We start from the raw sequence: 26,715 nt of genomic DNA on the forward strand, positions 1-26,715 counted from the left end.
ATCAGAAACGACAGATACCGAGTGGTCTTGGAAATAATGAGCCACCTTCTTCGCAGTCATATAGATCCCATAGATAAGTTTTTGATAATGGGGATATCTCTGCTTGGAAGGAGTCAGGACTTCGGAGACGTAGTGCACTGGCCGCTGAACTTTGTATGCTTTGCCTTCTTCTTCTCGCTCGACTGTAAGAACAGTACTGACGACTTGATTTGTAGTCGCGATATATAGAAGAAGGGGCTCTTTACTAAGCAGAGCAGTAAGAACCGGCTGGGTGGAAAGTAGGACTTTGAGGTCGTCGAATGCGACTTGGGCTTCGTCTGTCCACTCGAAGGTATCTGATTTCTTCATGAGTCGGTACAGAGGAAGTGCTTTTTCGGCGAGTCGACTGATGAACCTGCTCAAAGCCGCTAGGCAACCTGTGAGCCGTTGAACATCGTGTATTCTGACCGGCCTCTCCATTCGAACGATGGTCCCAATCTTTTCGGGGTTGACGTCGATCCCTCGTTCGGAAACGAAGAAACCGAGTAACTTTCCGCTGGGAACACCGAATGAACATTTGGCTGGGTTGAGCTTGATATCGTACCTACGAAGGTTGGCGAATGTTTCTGCCAAGTCATTCAGCAGGTCAGAACCTTTGCGTGACTTGACTACGATATCATCCATATATGCCTCCACATTGCGACCGATCTGGTCGAGGAGACATTTTTGGATCATGTGCATAAAGGTAGCTCCTGCATTCTTCAGACCGAAAGGCATAGTGATGTAGCAGAAGCACCCGAATGGGGTGATGAAGGCTGTTTTTAACTCATCGGGACCATACAGTCAGATCTGATGATAGCCCGAGTAGGCATCAAGAAATGACAAACGCTCGCATCCCGCAGTCGAATCGACAATTTGATCTATGCGGGGTAGCGGAAAATGGTCTTTCGGGCAGACCTTATTCAGATGCTTGAAGTCAATGCACATTCGGAGCGACTTGTCCTTCTTGGGCACCATGACAACATTGGCGAGCCACTCGGAGTGGTGAACCTCGCGAATGAAGTTGGCAGCCAACAGCTTGGCCACCTCTTGTCCGATTGCCTTCCTCTTGTGCGCGGCGGACCGGCGCAGGCGCTCTCGGACGGGCCGAGCGACGGGATCCACATGCAGTCAGTGCTCAGCCAACTCCCTGGGTACACCAGGCATGTTAGAGGGTTTCCATGCGAAGATGTCCCAGTTCTCACGGAGGAATTGGGTGAGCTCGGCTTCCTATTTAGGATCGAGGGTGGTGGAGATGTTCGTCGGGGCGGCAGAGTCGTCCGTCGGGTGGATGCTGACCTTCTTCGTCTCCCCCGCCGACTGGAACGCGGACTCAGAAGCTGGTTTCTTTGAGCGCATCAGGTCGGCAGGGTCGACTATCTTCTTGTACTCGTCGAGCTCGAGTACAGCCATCTGCTGGTCGGTGATTCTTGATCCCTGCTGCAGACACTCTTCGGCTCGCTGACGGTTGCCCGTGATGGTGATCACGCCTTTCGGGCCTGGCATCTTCAACTTCAAGTATACATAGCATGGACGTGCCATGAAGCTCACATATGCTGGGCGGCCCAGAATTGCGTGGTAAGCGCTCTGGAAATCCACCACCTCAAATGTGAGCTTCTCCTTGCGAAAGTTCTTGTCGGAGCCGAAAACGACGTCCAACGCGATCTGGCCAAGTGACTTGGCCTTCCGTCCAAGGACGACTCCGTGGAACTGCATACTGCTCTCGCTGAGTCTGGACATCGGAATGCCCATTGCCTTGAGAGTGTCGGCATACATGATGTTCAGCCCGCTACCGCCGTCCATGAGGACTTTGCGTAGTCGGACTCCTTCCACCACCTGGTCGACGACCAGAGCCTATCTTCCTGGGGTGGGGACATGCGCTGGATGATCCGACTGGTCAAAGGTGATCGCAGTCTGAGACCATTTAAGGAACTTGGGTTGGTCGGAACGGCCATGTTGACCTCCCTGTTCACCAGCTTCAGTCGACTCTTGCTTTCGATGTCAGCAAAAATCATGAGGGTTGCATGGACTTGGGGGAACGGATCCTCCTTATCCTCCTCATCTTGTTCAGGATCCTTCTCACTCGGTTGTCCCTCGCTGAACCCCTGGATCAGGAGACGACACTGTCGAGTGGTATGCTTCGCGTATATGGGGTTGCCTTCTTCGTCCATCTTCGTGTGAACCGGACAAGGCTGGTCCAGGATGGGATTGTTGAATGGCTTCTTCTTGGGGGTAAACTGCGCCTTCCCTTTGCCCTTGAACTTGGCACTGGTCACGGCTGCAGCTTCTGCTTGCGGTGTGGGCGAAACTTTCTGTTTCTTCTTCCGAGTGTTACCTCCGTCGACATCGCCGACTGTCTTGTGCTTGCCGCTCCGGATGCGGTCCTCTTCCTTGCCATTTGCATAGCGAGCCGCTATCAACATCATCTTGCTCATGGAGATGTCGCCTGTCCGACTGAACTTTAGGTACAGCTCTCTGTACCGCACGCCGGCCTTGAAGGCGCAGACTGCTTGATGGTCGGTGACGTTCTCCAACGTGTGGTAGAGAGTTGTCCAACGCTGGATGAAGTCGCGGAGGGGCTCATTCGGCTTATGGACACAGTGCTGGAGCTCCACAAGGCGTGCAGGGCGTTTGCACGTCCCTTCGGAAGTCCTGATGAACACTCGGGCCAGATCTGCCCAACTGTAAATGCTCGAGGGGGCCAACTGGTTCAGCGAAGCTCGTGTCGAGCCGTGGAGCATCACAGGGAGGTGCTTCATAGCGACATGGTCGTCCCCTCCTCCGATCTGGACTGCCACTCGGTAGTCATCCAGCCATGTTTCCGGCTTGGACTCTCCTGTAAACTTACTGATTCCCGCTGCCAATTGGAAGTTGGGCGGGATGTTAGCCGAGCGGATGGCTCGACTAAAACACTCGGGACCGGACACGATGGCCCTGCTTCCATTCGGACGGTCCATATCGTGACCATCACGGTGGGCTCGACCCCTGTCGACTCTTTGCTGGGCGATACGTCCTCTTGCGTCGGGTCTTGGGTCGTAAGTGTCGCCGACTGAACGCCGATCATCATGATGTCGGGACCCATAGGGCCCACCCCGCGGAGGGGTGCATGAGCGGCGGCGATCTTCATGAATCATGGAACGGCTGCCTCCCCTGTGACGCTGATGGGATCCAGGGATGTGAACCGACCGATGGGTGTTTGCGTGGAAGGAACTATTGTAGATCCGGTTGTGCGACTGGGAGACTGTCGAATTCTGCTGCTGCGCCGTGTGCAACAGGGCTCGGATATGCTCAATCCCCCTTCCTGCCTCTGAATCAGTCGGCTGGAGGGAATCGGCTATCTTGGCAGCCGCAGCCAAGTTGAGGAGGGGCGTGCGGAACAACTCCACGTTGCTCCGCCGAGTGTGTCGACTGGCACAACGGCGCGGTGGACGGCGCGCACCGGATGCTTCACCGACCTCGCGCTCGCTTCGACCATCTTAACGGGGATCTTCATGGGAGTTGGCCATGTATACTTCTGCTGCAGGCCCGCGACCCGCGTACTCGGAAGGAAACTCAGTCGGAACTGAGCCCGAGCGCTGGGAACGCGGGGCAACCACAACAGACTCCAGAACTGCCACTTGAGAAGACGCGATCTAACACGCTCGGGCATGCTGCACCCAACGTTGGAGACGCGGACGGCGGGACCGCTTGTTGCGGCGAATGACGGAGGTGCGGGTCGACAACGGAGCCGATTGTTGGAGAAGAAGAATGACGTGGGCGCCGACACGGAAGTGCGTGGCCCCGCGACGGGGAAGCGCCTCGACGTCGAGAGGTGCCTCCCGAAGCCACGCCGAATCGTCCATGGTGAAGGAGAGAGCGCCGAAGAAGATCTGGTGACCCATGCTCGAATCTCCACCGGTTGACATGACGAAAGGAAGTAGTCCCAAACTCGCCGGAAGTCGCTTAGACGCCTGCCCCAAGGTGGGCGCCAACTGTCGTGGGTATAAGCCTGACAGTAGATGTGTAGGGTACGAATGAGATGGGCAGAGTCCTAGCTACGGCGAGGTTGTATGAGTTCAGGCCCCTCTGCGGTGGAGGTAACAGCCCTACGTCTCAGTGCTCTCGGAGCTTGTTGTCGAGTGGAATATGGAATACAATGATTTGCTAACCCCCTTTACCAGTGGAGGAGGGTGGCTTATATAGAGTGCGCTGCCCTCAACAACGGTTCTGATTCAGGGGTGGAGTAGTGGCGATTGAATGTGTACGTTACAGGTAACGGACGACTTGAATGCTAATAAATGCACCTCGAAACGTACGACCGTTTCTCCCCACAGGGGTCACGGTGTACCGAGTGGTATCGAGTCGGTCTGCTAGATATGCTCCGAATGTTACTCTCCGACTGGACGTCATCGAGGATCTGCTACCGACCGGATGATGGGGATTCCTTGATTCAGTCGGAACTGACTAAGGCCCTTGTCCTTAGGGAGGGGTAGTCCTTGGGTAGGACCTATAGGGCAGGTCTATGACCCTACCCTAGGACTATAACCCCATCAAGTCATTCTAGAGCTAACTTGGATAAAATATGTCATTTTGTAGCCAACTATGATTATTAATCCATTTTGACCTTATTATGTCATTTTGGAGCTAAATTAGTCATTTTAATGAGCTAACCAAGGTTCTTATGAAGTCTTTACCTAACTATGCTAATTATGTCATTTTGGAGGATAATTAGCTAATTATGTCTTTGTTGGGGAAAATAACCTACGTAGAAGAAGAAAGACAAGAAGCAAGAAGAGAAGAAGCAAGAAGAGAAGAAGAAGAAGAAGAAGAAGAATAAAGAATAAGAAGGAGGAGGAGGAGGAGGAGGAGGAGAAGGATAAGGAAGAGGAGAAGAAGAAGAAAAGAAGAAGGACAAGAAGAAGGAGAAGAAGGAGAAGGAGCTTCTCTCCTCCTTCTCCTTCTTCTCCTTCTTCTTCGTCCTTCTCCTTCTCCTTCTTCTTCTCTTCTTCTTCTCTTCTTCTTCTTCCTTCTTTTCAATTTTCCTCTTTCTTCTCCTCTTGTCCCCTTCTCCGGGCTAAATTAGTTAATTATGCCTTTTTGGAGCTAATTATGTCATTCTGAGGATAATTAGCTAATTATAGGTCATGTTTTATTAAATAAGCCATTTTGGATCTAGCTAAGATAATTATAGGCCATTTAATACCTAAGTTAGGGGGAATTGGTCATCTTGGAGCTAAGTTAGCCTTATTATGTCATTTAGGAGAGAACTTAGCTAAGTATAGGTCATTTTTAGTAAATAGGTCATTTTGGAGCTAACTAAACTAATTATGTCATTTAGGTGGAAGCCAAGCTAACTATATGTCGTTTTGGTGCTAACTTGGGTTAAATATGTCATTTTGGAGCTAACTATGCTTATTAAGCCATATTGGAGCTACATTGGTTAATTATATCATTTAGGTGGAAGCCAAGCTAAGTATATAATATTCATGAGCTAACCAAGGTTCGTATGCCATTTTGAGCTTATTATTTCATTTTTGAGCTAAATTGGTCATTTTAATGATCTAACCAAGGTTCTTATGATGTTTGCACCTAACTAAGCTAATTATGTCATTTTGTAGGATAATTAGCCAATTTAGTCTTTATTGGATGAGTCTAAGCTACGTAGAAGAAGATAAAGAGAAGAAGCAAGAAGAGAAGAAGAAGGAGAAGAAAAAGAAGAAGGAGGAGGAGGAGGAGAAGGAGGAGGAGAAGGAGAAGGAAGAGGAGAAGAAGAAGAAAAGAAGAAAGACAATAAGAAGGAGAAGAAGGAGAAGGAGCTTCTCTCCTCCTTCTCCTTGTTCTCCTTCTTCTTCCTCCTTCTCCTTCTTCTTCTCTTCTCCTTCTCTTCTTCTTCTTCTTCCTTCTTTCCATTTTTCCTCTTTCTTCTCCTCTTGTCCCCTTCTTCAGGCTAAATTAGCTAATTATGCCTTTTTGAGCTAATTATGTCATTTTGAGGATAATTAGCTAACTATAAGTCATGTTTGATTAAATAGACCATTTTGGACCTAACTAAGCTAATTATGTCATTTAGGTGGAAGCCTAGCTAACTATATGTCATTTCGGAGCTAACTTGGGTAAAATATGTCATTCCGGAGCAAACTATGTTTATTAAACATTTGGATCTAGCTAAGCTAATTATAGGCCATTTAATACCTAAGTTAGGGGGAATAGGTCATCTTGGAGCTACGTAAGCCTTATTATGTCATTTAGGAGAGAACTTAGCTAACTATAGGTCATTTTTTTAGTAAATAAGTCATTTTCGAGCTAACTAAGCTAATTATGTCATTTAGGTGGAATCCAAGCTAACTATATGTCGTTTTGGAGCTAACTTGGGTTAAATATGTCATTTTGGAGCCAACTATGCTTATTAAGCCATATTGGACCATTATGAGGTTGTTCAGCAAAACACTAGAAATAACATACCATTATGGTCATCACGACAGTGAAGCACGGTGGCTATGGCTTGTTTCACCTGGAGAAGGATCCACTATAGAAGGGTCGTGCGATGCGTTTCGGGAGATATTCTGCACCAAACATCGTTGGCAATGTGTCATTAGCATGAGGACACTCTTAAGATCACTGCACTGAAATGAAACTCATCGTCCCCGCCATGTTAATGACTGGCATCGCCGGAGGGACTTGGCCGGTCTTCTCGCACATAGACTATACATTTGGTTTCTACAAGTCAAACTTTTTAGTTATCAATGAAACGGACATTAAAATGCAAGATTTGAAATAATATGAAGACGAAACGTACCACGAAGAGCTCATATAGGGCCCTGTTAGAAGCATCATTCGGTGCCCTCTCCACCTTCACCAATGCAGTCGTCCTCTCCTCCAGCTCCCTCATCTCCTTATCCTTATCTGCCAAAACCGCCTGCATTGCCTCTCTCTCTTTCACAATAGCAGCCTGCAACACAACTCATTGTTAGCATTGTAATCATATTGGTTCCAACACACAACATAATGCGGCAAGATAGTTGAGTCCATTAAACTAACCTCGATGGCGAGCTCGACTGGCCGTGCACGAGGTGTTATCTCAGGACAGGAGCTCGTTTGGCGTGCCTTTATCTGCCGGAGAGGTCTAGGACAACGTATAAGGCCGTCTCCAATGGCGATCGAGCCATGGGTCCTCCAGTTGCCAGCTATCATCACCAGCTCTGGATCAATAGGCCCCTCGCTCGGGTTAAAGTCCTCCCCTTTCCTCGCCTTCCCGTGACCTCTGTACTTCATGAGCTTGTGTTAGGAGGAGATGTTGGTGATGTTTTCTGGATGCTCGAGGTCAGACTCAGAGAATGCCTTGACCTTCTTGTATGAGGCAGTATGGGCCATTGCATACAGGTCGTACATCTGTGGCACCTCCGTCTTATTGTGACGCGCCTAAAATAGAGAGAGAGGAAAATTGTATTAGTAAAGAGCTCAAGATAGCATTAAGAATGAATCGCATGAGGCATGAAGCAAACCACATACCTATTTCTCGCCAGATTGGATTAAGTTGACGCTCCCTTGATGGTGTGGCACACCAACCATTTTTCCACGCCTCTCCTTCTAGTCTCCCTCGGCTCAAACCAAGAACATTTGAAGACTACAACGGTCGGTGGGTTTTCACCATAAAATAGAAGTTCATAGATTGCTTCAACTCTTCCATAATACTCGGTGCCTCCTTCGCCGATAGCAGAGACAGAACAATTTTTAGTCTTTAGGTCGGGCATAGATAGCTCTTTGCCAAAGATACGAAAGTGATACCCGTTGATGTTGTATTTGTCAAATGAACGGACCTTATAGTCAAAACCATTAGCGACTTGTCTCAACTCGGCGTCCATAGACTCTGCATCATCCTACAAGTTTAGTATGAAAGAATGGATGCATTAGCCGCAAATTAGACCAAGAAGTCAAATGGGCCATTAATGGTAATTAATTACCCTTTGTTTGAACCAAGAGATGAAACCGGGATAGTCGCCTCCATGCTTTGCAAGAAGCTCATACTCTTCGACGGAATCATTTTCGATGACCGCTCAGTCCGAGAATTCAGCGGCGTATCGACTATATTAAATATCCGGGAATAAGAGTAGTTCAAAGGAATTAGAAGTTGCGGGACAATAATTTACCGAGAACTTACTCGATGTACGGCCGCACTTCTGTTAGGTTGGTGAAGATATACAATGAAATGGTCCGCCATTCTTCGACATCCAACGATTTCCCATTCGAAGCACCGGATGGTGTGAGCTTACCTTTGAATAGGCTGAGGTTGGATCGAACTTTTTTTGGATCGCCATCATTGTGCCGAGGCTTCGGGTTATGCAAACGATGATTTTTGGCTTCGTAGTGTGTTGTCACGAAGTTTGCCGCCTCCTCAGTAATGAATGCCTCGGCCATCGATGCTTCAATTCTACGCTTATTTTTACACTTATCTTGAAGCGTCTTCTGCATCCTCTCACTTGAGTAGCACCATCGATTTTGAACGGGCCCCCCATTCTTGCCTCGGTCGGGAGATGCAAAATCAAATGTTGCATTGGATTAAAGAACCCCGGTGGAAAGATCTTCTCTAATTTGCAGATCAACTCCGCCGCCAACTCTTCCATTTCATCTAGCACGCCAGGCGATAGTTCTTTCGCACAAAGAGAACGGAAGACATAGATCAGCTCTGCTAGTACTATCCATTCATCTTGAGGGATAAAGCCACGCAACATCACCGGCATTACCCGCTCAATCCATATGTGCCAATCATGACTCTTGAGACCAAATATTTTCAATTTCTCAAGACTCGCTCCCTTCTTTAGATTCGCAGCGTACCCATCAGGGAACATCAACCGCATTTTCACCCACAATAGCATTTCCCTCATAGCTGGCCTTTCAAGATTGAACCATGCCTTTGGCTTCGCTATGCTTTGCTTTCCTTTCTGTTGTCGCAAGTTTTGCAACGGTCTATCACATAGAGCCTCCATGTGGATTCTAGCCTTACGATTATCTTTTGACATCCCCTCTATGCCGAACAATGTACCAAAAATGGCCTCCGCAATATTCTTTTCAGTGTGCATAACGTCGATGTTGTGTGGGCAAAGGAGGTATTTGAAGTAAGGCAGATCCCATAAGCATGACTTGTGAGTCCAGGCATGTTCCGTATTATACCCTTTGAAGTATCCTGGATGCAAAGGATCATGCTCGAGAGTGTTTAACTGATCAAGGGTCTGTTGGTCTGTCAACGCAGCTGGTGCAGTGTTTTTGACAACTCTACCTTTGATGAAATTCTTCTTGTCTTTTCTGAACTTATGGTCAGGATCCAGGAATTGTCTATGCATGTCAAAGCAAGAAAACTTGCGACCAGCGTGCATCCAACGGAACTGAAGAGTTGCCTTGCATGTGGTGCACGTGAACCTTCCATGCACACACCAACCTGTGAATAGGCAAACGCCAGATAATCATGCGTCGAGTACATGTACCACACATGCATTTTGAAATTTGTTTTGGTAGCCGCGTCGTAGGTCTTGATCCCATTATCCCAGGATTCTTGCAACTCATCCTTAAGAGGCTGCATGTACACATTCATATTCTTCCCCGGATAGTTGGGCACTGGAATTATCAACGTCAGGAAAATGTTATTTCTTTTCATAGTCTCTCCGGGTGGCAAATTGAGTGGAATGACAAATACAGGCCAACAACTGTATTGTGTTGTCGTCATACCATACACATTGAACCCATCCGTGCTGATGGCAACTATAGGATGCCTTGGATCTTCCGATTTATCCTTATGTAATGTATCGAAGCGCCTACATGAAAAACCATCTGAAGTGTGTACCAGCATCTTGTTCCTGTCCGCATCTAGTTCGGTTCTTTTGCCCAATTTGTGTCATGTCATCTGTCTGGCCGTCTCTTCGACCATCAAAAGACGTTGAAGTCTTGGTACGATTGGCAGATATCGAAGCACACTAATGGGGATTTTGGCTGATTCTTCTCACCCATACCGTTGTCTACCACAATATACCTGGAAGTATTGCAAATGGGGCAATAGTTCAAGACCGCATACTCAAGCCTAAATAAGGCACATCCATTCTCACAGGCATGTACCTTCTCATAGGGCATCTTAAGTACACAGAGGATTTTCTCTGACTGGTACATGTTTGCAAGCAGTACATGGCCTTTGGGTAGAAAGCATCCAAATATCGTCATCATCGCGTCGTAGCATTCTCTGCCTAGGTTGAATTGAGCCTTCAGAGCCATTACTTGAACGATGGCATCCAATTGACAAAGGTCGGTCTGCTCGTGGAGAGGACGTTTTGAAGACTCCAACATTTCATAGAAGGCCTTTGCAGATTCCTCCATCCCATCGTCCGAATCCCGAGCATCATCAAAGTCTTGCACCATTCTTCGATCCCGGTACCATGCTCGTTGGTGTGACGACGAATCACCTCAGCTCTAGCACGTTGGTCAGACTCACCATGAAAAGGACACACCGTATAATTAGGCGTAAAACCCCACTTCTGCAGGTGTTTACCCATTTCAAACTCTGTCTGCTTTTTCCAGTTGTCGCAGTTGGGACAGGGGCACCATGTTTTTTGCTGGCCATTTGCAAATGCGGCTCTCACAAACCCCCTGGTTTTTGTTAACCATTCATTGGTCATGTATTTCTGACTAGGGTGACCAGTGTACATCCAATCACGATCACTCATGTTGCCTAGCTACCTATGGGCGCACAAGAAATAAATATATAATTCATCATCTATATTCATCCGCTAATCAAGTTTGTCAGTTTTATTACGTCCATGCAACATACACGCTAATAGGTAAAGATAGGTCCTAATCCCACCCGATTATGTGTAGATTGGGTTCGTTTTCCTATGCTCTGCTCCAGATGCGACATAGAATTTTGGTAGCACCTCCCCGATGTTGTCCTGATACACGTCTCGGCAATAAGCAGAGAGGATGTGTACCCGTAGAACAACAGGGAGGCACTGACAAAATTCCGCATCAGGTCTGGAGCACAGCATACGGGAAAACGAACCCAATCTACACATACTGAGGCTGTCCATGGAGAACGTTGGACAATTCGAAAGGATGACGGTTATAAATATGGAAAGACATGCATATTTATAGATGTCGCCCTTTCGAACGGGAGACGCATACTGGTCACGCATACTCATGATTGAAGAAACCTATATCTAGCAAGTTTCATCGGCACGAAGACCGGAACATAGCAAATTAAGGGGGTAGGAGGAGAAGTCATTTGTGCTCACCAACAAACGCAGGGGCGTAGCTCGTCCAACGCACGTGGAGGTCGTCAAACAACTGCACATTGAAATTCAAACGATCAACACAAATATGATGTTTTTATAATTAACATAATCGGAAAATATGTGGCCTAACTCATAATTTACAAGGTCAGTGGTGTCGGGTGTCGGTGGCGTCGGGGGTCGGGGGTTAGTTGCGTCGGGGGTCGGGGGTCGAGGGTCACTGGCGTTGGGGGTTGGGGTCTTTTCAGTCAACAAGAGGCCGAACAGGTGTCGAGGGTCGGGGGTCGAGGGTCGGTGGCATCGGGCGTCGGGGGTCGGGGGTCGGGGTCGGGGGTCGAGGGTCGGGGGTCGATGGTCAGTTAGGCTGCAAGAAAAGCTTGAGGTTCATGAGCCACTCAAAATCGACTCGTCTTTTGGCTCGACTTGAGATCGGCTCGAAAAGAAACGAATTGAGTATGAACATTTTTTGTAGTTCGATCGAGAAATGAGCCGATCTTGGGCAATACTCGCTCGCTCGATTTTAGCTCAATAGCTCGGCTTAACATCATTATGTTAAATGATCCTATCATATATTAAATGAAAATAGATAAATTTATTACCATATATATTGTCCATGATTTTTATCCATTTTACTTATTAGCAAACATGGAACTTTAATCAAGTGTAGAGGAAGTTTATGTCTTATTATGGTACATGATCGTCTATGTGTTAATATCCTGTTGATTTTGGCGAATTCCCAAGCATATGCTCTTTCATTTTCCTATCTCATTTAGCTCAAAACTAACTCGAGATCTTTACAAGATGAGCACGAGTCATGTTCTACAGCTCGACATTGAGCTTCACTTAGTTTGAGCTCGCTCGAAGTTTAAAATGAGCTAAGCTGAGCCAAGTACAACTCGCTCGAACTCGACTCGTTTACAGCCCTATGGTCAGTGGCGTCGGGGGTCGAGGGTCGAGGGTCGATGGTCAGTGGCGTTGGGTGATACGTCCATTTTGCATCATGCTTTCATGTTGATATTTATCGCTTCTTGGGCTGTTATTTCACTTCACGGTACAATACTTATGCCTATTCTCTCTTATTTTGCAAGGTTTACATGAAGAGGGAGAATGTCGGCAGCTGGAATTCTGGCCTGAAAGTGGAGCAAGTTTGAGATACCTATTCTGCGCAACTCCAAACACCGTAAAAATCAACGAGGATTTTTTTCCAGATTTACAAAAAATACTGGGCCGAAGAAGCGCCAGAGGGGCGCCAGCACGAGGCCACAAGCTTGCTAGGCGCGGCCACCCCCCTGGTCGCACCTAGGGGGCTTGTGGGCAACCTGCTGTCCCACTAGCCTCCCTCTTCTACTATATATCAAGGGTTTCGTCTGGAAAAAAATCAAGGAGGATCTCTTTCGTGGATTCGCCGCCGCCACGAGGCGGAACTTGAGCAGAACCAATCTAGAGCTCCGGCAGGACGATCCTGCCGGGGAAACTTCCCTCCTGGAGGGGGAAATCATCGCCACCGTCATCACCAACACTCCTCTCATCGGAGGGGACTCCTCTCCATCAACATCTTCATCAGCACCATCTCATCTCCAAACCCTAGTTCATCTCTTGTAACCAATCTCCGTCTCGCGACTCTGATTGGTACTTGTAAGGTTGCTAGTAGTGTTAATTACTCTTTGTAGTTGATGCTAGTTGGATTACTTGGTGGAAGAGTTTATGTTCAGATCCTTGATTCTAATTATTACCTCTCTGGTCATGAATATGATTATGCTTTGTGAGTAGTTACTTTTGTTCCTGAGGACATGGGATAAGTCATGTTAATGGCAGTCATGTGAATTTGGTATTCGTTCGATATTTTGATGTGTTGTATGTTGTTTTCCTCTAGTGGTGTTATGGGAACGTCGACTACATAACACTTCACCATCATTTGGGCCTAGAGGAAGGCATTGGGAAGTAGTAAGTAGATGATGGGTTGCTAGAGTGACAGAAGCTTAAACCCTAGTTTATGCGTTGCTTCGTAAGGGGCTGATTTGGACCCACTAGTTTAATGATATGGTTAGACTTTGTCTTAATTCTTCTTTCATATCTGCGGATGCTTGCGAGAGGGGTTAATCATAAGTGGGATGCTTGTCCAAGTAAGGGCAGTACCCAAGTGCCGGTCCACCCACATATTAAACTACCAAAGTAACAAACGTGAATCATATGAACATGATGAAAACTAGCATGACAGAAATTCCCGTGTGTCCTCGGGAGCGTTTTTCCTCCTATAAGACTTTGTCCAGACTTGTCACTTGCTACAAAAGTGATTGGGCCACTTTGTTGCACCGTTGTTACTTTTGTTACTTGTTGCTCGCTACGAATCATCTCACCACACAATCACTTGTTACCGATAATTTTAGTGCTTGCAGATATTTCCATGCTGAAAACCACTTATCAGATCCTTCTGCTCCTCGTTAGGTTCGACACTCTTACTTATGGGTCATCAAGAATCTTTTCTGGCGCCGTTTCCGGGGAGTGAAGCGCCTTTGGTAAGTGGAACTTGGTATGGAAACATTCATATAGTGTGCTGAAATTTATTGTCACTGGTCACTATGGATACTAATCCTTTGAGGGGCTTGTTCGTGGTATCTTCACCTCGAACGGAAGCACCAATAGTTGCTCTTCAACCTGCTGCACCTACTGAAAATATTTTCTTTGAATGTCCTTAGGGTATGTTTGAGAAACTGCTGGCTAATCCTTTTACACGAGATGGAACATCACATCCAGACTTGCATCTAATCTATGTAGATGAAGTTTGTGGTTTATTTAAGCTTGCAGGTTTGCCTGAGGATGAGGTCAATAAGAAGGTATTTCCTTTATCTTTGAAGGACAAGGCGTTGACATGGTATAGGCTATGTGATGATACTGGATCATGGGACTACAATCGGTTGAAATTGGAATTTCATCAAAAGTTTTATCCTATGCATTTTGTACATCGTGATTGGAATTATATTTATAATATTGGCCTCGTGAGAGAGAAAGCATCGCTCAAGCTTGGGGGAGGCTTAAATCAATGTTATATTCATGCGCCAATCATGAGCTCTCGAGAGAAATTATCATTCAGAACTTCTATGCTCGGCTTTCTCATGATGATCGCACCATGCTTGACACTTCTTGTACCGATTCTTTTATGAAGAGAGATATTGACTTCAAATGGAATTTATTGGAGAGAATTAAACGCAACTCTGAAGACTGGGAGCTTGAAGAAGGTAAGGAGTCAGGTATGAAATTCAAGTTTGACTGCGTTAAATCCTTTGTTGAAAAAAATACCTTTAGTGATTTTAGCGCCAAGTATGGACTTGGCTCTGAGATAATAGCTTCATTGTGTGAGTCTTTTGCTGCTTGATCTGCAATCTCTGGCGTTAGCTAGACAAATGCTTATGACAACAAACCTTCTCCTGCAACGGCACCAGAAGAATGCTGATAGCACTCCCCAGTAATGAAACTAGAAGAATGTTGTTGACGGCCCACCAGCGCATGGGTTCGCAGCAGTTTTCGAGGGTAGAGTATTCGAACCTATTTGTTGATAAGCCACACGAGGTGAGAGAATACTCTCGAGTATTAGCAGCTGAATTTGTCGGATTCAACCACACGTGAAAGATTAGTATCTGCAAGCACAGTAGTAACAGCAAAGTAACGAGTAACGGCAGTGTAACGAGCAATAGCAGCGGCAAGGAACAGCAGTAGTGACAGCAGTAACAAGTAGCAACAGTGGCAAGCGACAGTAGTAGCAACAGTAGCAGCAGAGCAAGACAAGTAACATCAGTAGCAACACTAGTAGCAGCAGCAGCAGAGCAAAACAAGTAACAGAAGCAGTAGGACAAACTCGTAGGCAATGGGTCGGTGATTTGTTTCGATGATATTCATCATGCAACAGCTATAACACGGAGAGATATGTGGCTAGCTCCAGTTCGTCAATGTGATGTAGGCATGCATTCCGTGTGTCGTCATACGTGCTTAGGGAAAAGAACTTGCATGACATCTATTGTCCATCCCTCCCGTGGCAGCGGGGTCCAAAAGGAAACTACGGGATATTAAGGTTCTCCTTTTAATAAAGAACCGGACCAATGCATTAGCACTTGGTGAACACATGAACTCCTCAAACTATGGTCATCACTGGGAGTGGTTCCGTTTATTGTCACTCTGGGGTTGCCGGATCATAACACATAGTAGGTAACTACAACTTGCAAGATCGGATCTAAAACACACATATATTGGTGACAGCGTAATAATTTCAGATCCGAAATCATGGCACTCGGGCCCTAGTGACAAGCATTAAGCATGGCAAAGTAGTAGCAACATCAATCTCAGAACATAGTGGATACTAGGGATCAATCCCCATCAAAACTAACTCGATTACATGATAGATCTCATCCTACTCATCACCGCCCAGCGAGCCTACGAATAGATTACTCACGAACGACGAAGAGCTTCATGGAATTGGAGAGGGAAGAAGGTTGATGATGATGATGGCGACGATTTCCCCTCTCCGGAGCCCAAGACATACTCCGGATCTGCCCTCCAGATGAAGACCAGGTGGTGGCAGCACCTCCGTATCGAAAACGCGAGGAAAACTTCTCTTTTTATTTTTTCTGGGACGAAAGGCAACTTATAGAGCTGGAGTTGGGGGCGGCAGGCGCCTGTGGGCCCCACAAGCCTGCCCACCGCCACCAGGGGGTGGCGGCGGAGCAGGGGCTTGTGGCCCACTGGCCCACCCCCTGAGGTGAAACTTGTCCTAGATATTTTTGATATTTTCCAAAACTGCTCCCCGTAAATTTGCAGGACGTTTGGAGAACTTTGATTTCTGCACAAAAATAACACCAAGGCAATTCTGCTAAAATAGCGTCAGTCCACGTTAGTTCCATTCGAATCATGCAAATTAGAGTCCAAAACAAGGGCAAAAGAGTTTGGAAAAGTAGATACGATGGAGACGTATCACTGCTCATATTGATCTCCCCAAAGAGAAGTGGTTTAAATATCATCCTCCTTTAGAAGTCAATGTAGTTAAACCCAATCCAGTTGAAGATAAAGGCATTGCCTATAATGATCATGTTGTCCCAGTGCTTACATTGAGAAACCACCCTTCCCTGTTAGGATGAAGGATCATTCTAAAGCTTCAACTGTGATACGTAGAGGCTACATTAGAACACCTACACCCCCTGAGCAAATTAAAGTTGAACCTAGCATGCTATTATCAAAGATTTTCTGTCCCACGATGTTGAGGGACATAATATTCACTTCTGTGAAGATGCTGCTAGAATTGCTAAACCTCACGCTAGAGACAAACATAGGCATGTTGTTGGCATGCCTGTTGTTTTTGTTAAGATAGGAGATCATTGTTATCATGGCTTATGTGACGTGGGTGCTACTGTTAGTGCAATGCCTCAATCCTTATATGATGAAATAAATGATGAGATTGCACCTGTTGAGATAGAGCCTATTGATGTCACTATTCAGCTTGCCAATAGAGATACTATCTGCCCTGTGGGAATTGTTAGGGATGTTGAGGTCTTGTGTGGTAAAACGAAGTATCCTGCTGATTTCCTCGTTCTTGCTACCACACAAGATAGCTTCTGTCCCATCATATTTGGTAGACCTTTTCTCAATACTGTCAATGCTCATATTGATTGTGAGAAGCAAATTGTCACTGTTGGCTTTGAAGGTGTGTCACACGAGTTCAATTTCTCTAAGTTTGGTAGACAACCTCATGAAAAGGAGTTGCCTAGTAAGGATGAAACTATTGCCTTAGCTTCTATTTTTGTAGCTCCTACTGATCCCTTAGAGCAATACTTGCTTGAGCATGAAAATGATATGCATATGGATGAAAGGGATGAGATAGATAGAGTTGTCTTAGAACAATATCCTATCCTGAAGAATAACTTGCATGTTGAACTGCTTGGGGATCCACCCCCACCAAAGGGTGATCCTGTGTTCGAGCTTAAACAATTGCCTGATACTCTTAAGTATGCTTATCTTGATGAAAAAGAGATATATCCTATTATTATTATTGCTAGCCTCTCAAAGCATGAAGAAAAGAAGTTACTAAAAACTCTGAGGAAGCACCATGCTGCTATTGGATATACTCTTGATGATCTTAAGGGCATTAGTCCTACTCTATGCCAGCACAAGATTAAAACTGATCCTGATTTCAAACCAGTTGTTGATCATCAAAGGAAATTAAATCCTAAGATGAAAGAAGTAGTGAGAAAAGAAATACTAAAGCTCCTGGAAGCAGGCATCTATCTTGTTGCTCATAGTGATTGGGTGAGTCCGGTGCATTGCGTCCCTAAGAAGGGAGGCATTACCGTTGTCCCTAATGATAAGGATGAATTGATCCCACAGAGGATTATTACTGGCTATAGGATGGTGATCGATTTTAGGAAATTGAATAAAGCCACTAGGAAAGATCATTACCCTTTGCCTTTTATCGACCAAATGCTAGAAAGACTGTCTAAACACACACACTTCTGCTTTCTAGACGGTTATTCTGGTTTCTCCCAAATACCAGTTGCACAATCTGATCAGGAGAAATCCACTTTCACCTGCCCTTTCGGTACCTTTGCTTATAGACGTATGCCTTTTTGCTTATGTAATGCACCTGCCACCTTTCAAAGATGTATGATGGCTATATTCTCTGACTTTTGTGAAAATATTGTTGAGGTTTTCATGGGTGACTTCTCCATTTACGGGTCTTCCTTTGACGATTGCCTCAGCAACCTTGATCGAGTATTGCAGAGATGTAAAGATACCAATCTTGTCTTGAATTGGGAGAGGTGCCACTTTATGGTTAATGAAGGCATCGTCTTAGGACATAAATTTTTTGAAAGAGGTATTGAAGTCGATAAGGCTAAGGTTGATGCAATCGAGAAAATGCCATACCCCACAGATATCAAAGGTATAAGAAGTTTCCTTGGCCATGTTGGTTTCTATAGAAGGTTCATTAAAGACTTCTCTAAGATTTCTAGGCCTCTTACCAATCTCTTGCAAAAGGATATTCCTTTTGTCTTTGACGATGATTGTGAGGAAGCCTTCAAAATACTTAAGAGGGCTTTGATAACTGCACCTATTGTTCAACCACCTGATTGGAACTTGCCTTTTGAGATCATGTGTGATGCTAGCGATTATGTTGTTGGTGTTGTTCTAGGGCAAAGAGTTGACAAGAAGTTGAATGTTATTCACTATGCTAGTAAAACTCTGGACAGTGCCCAAAGAAACTATGCCACTACGGAAAAGGAGTTTTTAGCAGTCGTGTTTGCATGTGAAAAGTTCAGGTCTTATATAGTTGATTCCAAAGTCACTATTCACACTGATCACGCTGCTATTAAGTACCTCATGGGGAAGAAGGACGCTAAACCTAGACTTATCAGATGGGTTCTCTTGCTACAAGAGTTTGATTTGCACGTTGTCGACAGGAAGGGTGTTGATAACCTTGTAGAAGATAACTTGTCTAGGTTGGAGAACGTTCTTGATGACCCACAACCTATTGATGATAGCTTTCCCGATGAGCAACTGAATGTCATCAGTGCTTCACATAGTGCACCGTGGTGTGCTGATTATGCAAACTATATCGTTGCCAAATATATACCACCTATTTTCACATACCAGCAAAAGAAGAAATTCTTCTTTGACTTGAGACATTACTTTTGGGATGATCCTCACCTTTATAGGGAAGGAGTAGATGGTGTTATTAGATGTTGTGTACCTGAACATGAACAGGGACAGATCCTATAGAAGTGTCACTCCGAGGCCTACGGAGGACACAATGCGGGAGATGGAACTGCACACAAGGTATTGCAATCAGGTTTCTATTGGCCCACTCTCTTCAAGAATGCCCGTAAGTTTGTATTGTCTTGTGACGAATGTCAAAGAGTAGGTAATATCGGTAAACGTGAGGAAATGCCTATGAACTCACTTGTCATTGAACCATTTGATGTTTGGGGCTTTTATTATATGGGACCTTTTCCAAAATCCAATGGGTATACTCACATATTAGTTGTTGTTGATTACGTCACTAAGTGGGTAGAAGCTATCCCCACTAGTAGTGCTGATCACAACACTTCTATCAGGATGCTTAAAGAAGTTATATTCCCTAGATTTGGAGTCCGTGGATATCTAATGACCGATGGTGGTTCACATTTCATTCATGGTGCTTTTTGTAAAACGCTTGCTAAGTACGATGTCAGCCATAGAATTGTGTCTCCCTATCACCCTCAGTCCAGTGGTCAAGTAGAGCTAAGTAATCAAGAGATTAAACTGATTCTGCAAAAGACTGTCAACAGGTCTAGAAAGAATTGGTCTAAGAAGCTCGATGATGCACTGTGGGCTTATAGAACTGCCTATAAGAATCCCATGGGCATGTCTCCGTACAAAATGGTGTACAGTAAAGCATGTCATTTACCTCTTGAGCTAGAGCATAAAGCTTATTGGGCTATCAAAGAGCTCAACTTTGATATCAAACTTGCTGGTGAGAAGAGGTTGTTTGACATTAGCTCGCTTGATGAATGAAGAACTCAGGCATATGAGAATGCCAAGTTCTTCAAAGAGAAGGTTAAGAGGTGGCATGATAAGAGGATACAAAAGCGTGAGTTCAATGTAGGTGATTATGTCTTGCTATATAACTCTCGTTTAAGATTCTTTGCAGGCAAGCTTCTCTCTAAATGGGAAGGTCCCTATATTTTTGAGGAAGTATATCGTTCCAGTGCTATCAAGATCAACAAGACGGAAGGTAATTGTCCGAGAGTTGTAAATGGGTAGAGAATAAAGCATTATATTTCAGGTACTCCCATAAATGTTGAAAGCAATATCATCAATACCATAACTACGGAGGAATACCTAAGGGGTGTTTATCAGCCTGTTTCAGACTCCGAAAACAAAGAGGTATGTGATTCGGTAAGAAAACAGATTCCAAAACTTTTCCAATAGGATTTTTTCTCCATTTTGGAATATTTGAAAAAATACAAAAATTGGAAGTAGTCCGGAAAGTGCGCGAGGAGTCGACAAGCCTGCCCGGCGTGGGCCCACCCCCTGGCCGCGCCTGGGGGCTTGTGGCCACCTCGTGCGCCTCTCGGACTCTGTTTTCGTGTGGAGTACTCCTTCTGGTGTGAAAAAATCAATATATATTCTCCCGTTTGGTCTGACCCCTGTATCATGGAGATTTCCTCTGTTTTTCGTTTCGAGCTTGTTTCTGTTGCAGATCTAGATCGCTATGACTTCCCCAAAAGCTCCGAAGGACAAGATCTTCAAGAAGGTCATCAACCCCTACCTCACGGGAGTGCTGCAACACCCTCAATCTATCGAGATGCGTGAGGGGATGTTGCACATCCGTGATGTTGAGGGGCCCAAGAAGACCGGAAGCATGGAGACAAGCCTCAAAGCAATGGAGCAAAAAGTCTTCAAGTGCCACGAAATGGTGGAGCGTGGACTCAACGCCAACCACATGATGATCACGGTGTTCACCAACAAGCACAGGATTGATGCCAATGACATTGGGAGGCACCTCTCTAGGCTCTATGACAGGATTGATCAACTCCAGGCCCAGATCTATGACCTGCAGAACCAAAACTGCGAGTATGAGTATAGATTTAAATCAATGAGATTGGCTGCAGATTTGAGGATTCCGAAGACTCGTTCATCTTTCCATGATGGAGCACCTATGCCTTGGAAGACGGAGGATCAAACCCATGTTGCAACAACTCCACCACCATCACCTCCAAAGGAAGACAACTAAGCACGGGTATGGGCAATCCCCTTGGCTGGTGCCAAGCTTGGGGGAGTTGCCCCGGTATCATATCACCATCACATCTTTTGCCTTTACCTTTGTTTTAGTTTGTTCCTTTTCAGTTTTCTTTTTTCTCTAATAGATTAAAAGTCTTAGTGTTTTAGTCTTGAGTTTTGCTTTGTGTCACCCCCGATGTATTCAAGCTCGTGAGCCATATAATAAAGAGTGTCTTAGTTGAAGGGCTTTGCCTCTTGCCATGATCAAAAGAGTGAGAAAAGAACAAAAGCATGAAAGATCATGTAATGATCTTATGGGAAGTGATGGCTTCACATATAAAAGGTATGATGATTGAAACTTGTTGAGGGTAGACAAACATAGACCTTGGTCATTGTTGCAATTAATAGGAAGTGATAAATATGGAGAGGTTCACATATAAATACATCATCTCTGACACCATCTATGATTCTGAACATTCACTAAACTATTACATGCCTAGAAGTAGATGTTGGACAAGGAAGACAACATAATCAATTGTGTTTGCTTGGTTTAGAACAATGTTATATGACTAGAGATCCCTTAGCATGTGACGATTGCTTCCACCTCATATTAGCCAAAACTCCCGCACCAAATAGAGATACTACTTGTGCATCCATAAACCTTCAACCCAATCTTGCCATGAGAGTCCACCATACCTACCTATGGATTGAATAAGATCCCTCAAGTAAGTTGTCATCGGTGCAAGCAATAAAAATTGCTCTCTAATATGTATGATCTATTAGTGTGTGTGCAAAATAAGCTTTATACGAACCTGTGATGAGGAAGCCATAAAAGCGACAGACTGCATAATAAAGTTCTTTATCACAGGAGGCAATATAAAGTGATGTTCTTCCGCACTAAGAGGACACAAATCCAAACCTCAAAAGCGCATGACAACCTCTGCTTCCCTCTGTGAAGGTCCTATCTTGTACCTTTACTTTTTTCCCTTGAAAGAGTCATGGTGATCTTCACCAATTCCCTATTTCGCCTTTATCTTGGCTACTGTCATATGCTTGGGAAAGATCTATATTCATATGTCAACTTGGAGGTAAGTATTCATGAATTATTATTGTTGACATTACCCTTGAGGTAAGCAATTGGGAGGGAAAACTATAAGCCCCTATCTTTCTCTGTGTCCAGCTGAAACTTTGATCTCATGAGAACGAAAGGATGATTGAGTATGTGAATTTGCTTTACAAGCTCTTATTTGACTCTTTCTGATGTGGTGATAAATTGCAATTGCTTCAATGATTCCATGCTATCGGTTGTTACTTCTCGGTAAGGTTCGTGATCCATACTTTACTTTGTGAAGGAATCATCACTTTAGCATGAGAGATTATATGTTGGTATTGCTGTTCTGATCATGATCATGATGCATGCATGTTCGTATTCTATTTTTTCGACACCTCTCTTCCTAAACATGTGGGCATATTTATTGAGCTCAGCTTTCGCTTGAGGACAAGCGAGGTCTAAGCTTGGGGGAGTTGATACGTCCATTTTGCATCATGCTTTCATGTTGATATTTATCGCTTCTTGGGCTGTTATTTCACTTCACGGTATAATAATTATGCCTATTCTCTCTTATTTTGCAAGGTTTACATGAAGAGGGAGAATGCTGGCAACTCTAAACGCCGTAAAAATCGACGAGGATTTTTTTTCCGGATTTATAAAAAATACTCGGCCGAAGAAGCGCCAGAGGGGCTCTAGCAGGTGGCCACAAGCCTGCTAGGCGCGGCCACCCCCCTGGCCGTTCCTAGGGGCTTGTGGGCAGCCTGCTGGCCCACTGCCCCCCGTCTTCTGCTATATATGAAGTGTTTCGTCTGGAAAAAAATCAAGGCAGAGCTTTTTCGTGGATTCCCCGCCGCCACGAGGCGGAACTTGAGCAGAACCAATCTTGAACTCCGGCAGGACGATCCTACCGGGGAAGTTCCTCCCAGAGGGGGAAATCGTCGCCATCGTCATCACCAACACTCTTCTCATCGGAGGGAACTCCTGTCCATCAACATCTTCATCAGCACCATTTCATCTCCAAACCCTAGTTCATCTCTTGTAACCAATCTCCATCTCGCGACTCCGATTGGTACTTGTAAGGTTGCTAGTAGTGTTAATTACTCTTTGTAGTTGACGCTAGTTGGATTACTTGGTGGAAGAGTTTATGTTCAGATCCTTGATGCTACTCATTACCTCTCTGGTCATGAATATGATTATGATTTGTGAGTAGTTACTTTTGTTCCTCAGGACATGGTATAAGTCATGCTAATAGTAGTCATGTGAATTTTGTATTCGTTCGATATTTTGATGTGTTGTATGTTGTTTTTCCCCTAGCGGTGTTATGTGAACGTAGACTACATAATACTTCACCATTATTTGGGCCTATAGGAAGGCATTGGGAATTAGTAAGTAGATGATGGGTTGCTAGAGTGAAAGAAGCTTAAACCCTAGTATATGCGTTGCTTCGTAAGGGGCTGATTTGGATCCACTAGTTTAATGCTATGGTTAGACTTTGTATTAATTCTTCCTTCGTAGTTGCGGATGCTTGCGAGAGGGGTTAGTCATAAGTGGAATGCTTGTCCAAGTAAGGGCAGTACCCAAGTGTCGGTCCACCCACATATCGAACTATCAAAGTAACGAACGCGAATCATATGAACATGATGAAAACTAGCATGACAGAAATTCCCGTGTATCCTCGGGAGCGTTTTTTCCTCCTATAAGACTTTGTCCAGGCTTGTCCCTTGCTATAAAATGGATTGTGCCACTTTGCAGCACCGTTGTTACTTTTGTTACTTGTTGCTCGCTACGAATCATCTCAGCACACAATCACTTGTTACTGATAATTTCAGTGCTTGCAAATATTTCCTTGCTGAAAACCACTTATCAGATCCTTCTGCTCCTCATTGGGTTCGACACTCTTACTTATTGAAAGGAATACGATTTATCCCCTGTACTTGTGGGTCATCATCGAGGGTCGAGGGTCGGGGGTCGAGGGTCAGTGGCGTCGGGCGTCAGGGGTCGGGGGTCGACGGTCAGTGCCGGGGTGCCGGGGTTCCTTTTTCCTCTTCTTTATTTTTCTCCTCTCTCTTCTTTTTCTTCTTCTTCTTATTATTATTATTATTATTATTATTCGTTTTTCTCCTCCTCCTCTTCTTATTTTTCTCCTCCTCCTCCTCCTCTTTCTTCTTCTTCTTCTTCTTTTTTCTTCTTAGTTTTTTCTTTTCTATCTATTTTTTCTATTATTTTTTTCTATCTATTTTATTCTACCTAATAAACTAACTATATAATTTAACATAAAAAATAAAAAAAGAAAAGACTGAACTATCTAATTTAACAGGAAAAAACTAACTTTCTTCTATTATTTTCTTCTAAGTTTTTTCTTTTCTATCTATTTTTTTCTATCTACTTTATTCTACCTAATAAACTAACTATATAATTTAACAGAAAATAAACGAAAAAAACTATGTACCGGCGGAGCAGGGGGCGGGGGCGGTGCAGGGGGTGGCGGAGGGGGCGGCGCAGGGGGCGAGGGCGGCGCAGGGGGCAGGGGCTCCGCCGGTGGTGCTAGAGCGAAGCGGGGCGGCGACGGGGGCGAGTGAGGTGAGGGGAGAGAGAGAAAGTGGGTGGGAGAGAGAGACAGTGAGCGAGGGGAGGGGTTGACGGCCGTTATAGGGTCGCCCCCTTTGTCGTCCGCCCCCCGACGGCAAAGGGCCCCATGGCGGACGATAAAGGCCCCCGAATGGCAAAGTTTCCCTTCCGTCGGACACGGCAGGCATGGGACCCACCCGTCCTCTTTGACATCTGGCCTAGGTTTCTTTGTCGTCCGCTGGCACACGGCAAAGGGCCAACACATGGCAAATAGTCTGTTTGCCATCAGTCAGCCCTTTGTCGTTTGCTTGGTGTCAACTGACGGCAAAGAGGTTCTTTGCCATCAGCCAGCAGACGGTAAAGAACTGGCTGACGACAAAGAACTGGATTCCAGTAGTGAATGACATAAATTAATAATACTTACAAACAATAGGCACTGATGATAGATTTGTTGAGGGCGTCTTGTTGGTATAACTGAAATAATTCGTCGAATTCAATCATTATCACGCCATCTCAATGCCCGAAATGCTCGTTTGTAAATGCAAGGTATATCCAGTTTGCCTATTGAGCACATGCTTGCATGTACCAGTCATGCAATCTTCGACTTTTGTTGGTAGCTCGTTGACTAACTCAGGTTTGACAAGAGGAGCCCCGTACCGGTACACGTATGCTATTTCAATGAATACCTCCAAATGGTTTAAGTACTCATCAATAGACATGCCTTGAGCCTTGGCCGCTTCTCCGTATTGTGCAAGAAAATCTGGATCGATGCCAGTTGTTTCATCATTCCTCTGCTGGACTGCAGCTCCGCTCGAGCACACATTTGTATCGGAATACACTTTGAGCGGGGGGCACGATTAGTTTTTCTGTTGTCCGAGCTGGGTAACTGATTTCCCGCTGGACATACTACTCTTCAACCGCTGCTTTTTTGCTTGAGCCGACTTGAGAATAGAGCGTTCATAGTCTGCTCGCAACGATGGCGGAGGATCTGCAAGGTTTTTCAGCATTTTCATGCACGCGGCGTGATCTTCTAGGGTGTCCGAGAACTCTGGCTCTTTCAGTTTCTTCTTGTTAGCCACTTCAGCCTTCCACTATTGATGTTGGGCGTCTGCCCTCTTAATATTGTCCTCTCTAGTATAGTCCCAAGGTCTCTTCTCCATATTCTTATGAGGTACTTTTGGGAGGGCGACAACTTACATTTTGGTGATCGGATCCCCTTTCTGCCACCACTATAAGCGGGGGTACGTTTCCACTTTTAGCTCTGATCCTTAGTGGATGGAGACGGCTGACGGGGCGGTGGAGATGGCTGATGCGGTGGTGGAGACGGCTCCGCTAGAGACTTGTGAGGCGGCGAAGACGACGGTTGCGCTGGAGACTGGTGAGGCGGCAAAGACAACGGTTGCGCTGGAGATTGGTGAGGTGGAGGTGAAGAAGGATTGCTTCTATGAGGAGTCGGTGGCCTTGGCGTCCAATTTTGAAGCAAGATGTCCTCCTTTGGCCATACAACGGTTTGTTTCTTGACTTCTACAAGTCGACTCAAATCCCTATCTTCACCTGCAGGGTGGTCGAGCTTCAGCTCCTCGTAATCTTTCATCACTTCATCCATCGCGATGACAGCGTATCCTTCTGGAATCAGAGAGCAATGCCAAGTTGGATTATGTCCAATTGGTATGGCCATGTTGACCGCCACCGTCAACCTTAAGTTAGCAAGTTTCACCTTTAGCTCACAAGGTGTGCTCTGCGTGATATCATCCACTGGGTAGCGACGAGGAGGATCCGTCGTCAGTGCATCATCACCATCATCCTGGAGCTGCGTGGAAGTGACACTGCTTTTCCGATTCGATGCAGCTTCTATCATGAGCCACTGAGATTGGTCGCTACCTTGTTGTCTATCGATTTGATCCTGCTGCAGCAGCTTTACTGCTTCTTCTAGATTATGCAGTCGGTCCTCCTCAGTCGCTTTATCATGTGCGTCCTTTTCCATTCTCCTCTGATGGCTTCTATCGGTAAATCTCTTCCTTTCCCTGGGGAATGCAAGAATCCATGGCGGGGAGCCTGGTAAGCCTCGTGCTCGCCCTTTGTGTTACTTAT

The sequence above is a fragment of the Hordeum vulgare genome, chromosome 1H (genome assembly GCF_904849725.1).
Source record: "Hordeum vulgare subsp. vulgare chromosome 1H, MorexV3_pseudomolecules_assembly, whole genome shotgun sequence".
Taxonomy (NCBI): Eukaryota; Viridiplantae; Streptophyta; class Magnoliopsida; order Poales; family Poaceae; genus Hordeum; species Hordeum vulgare.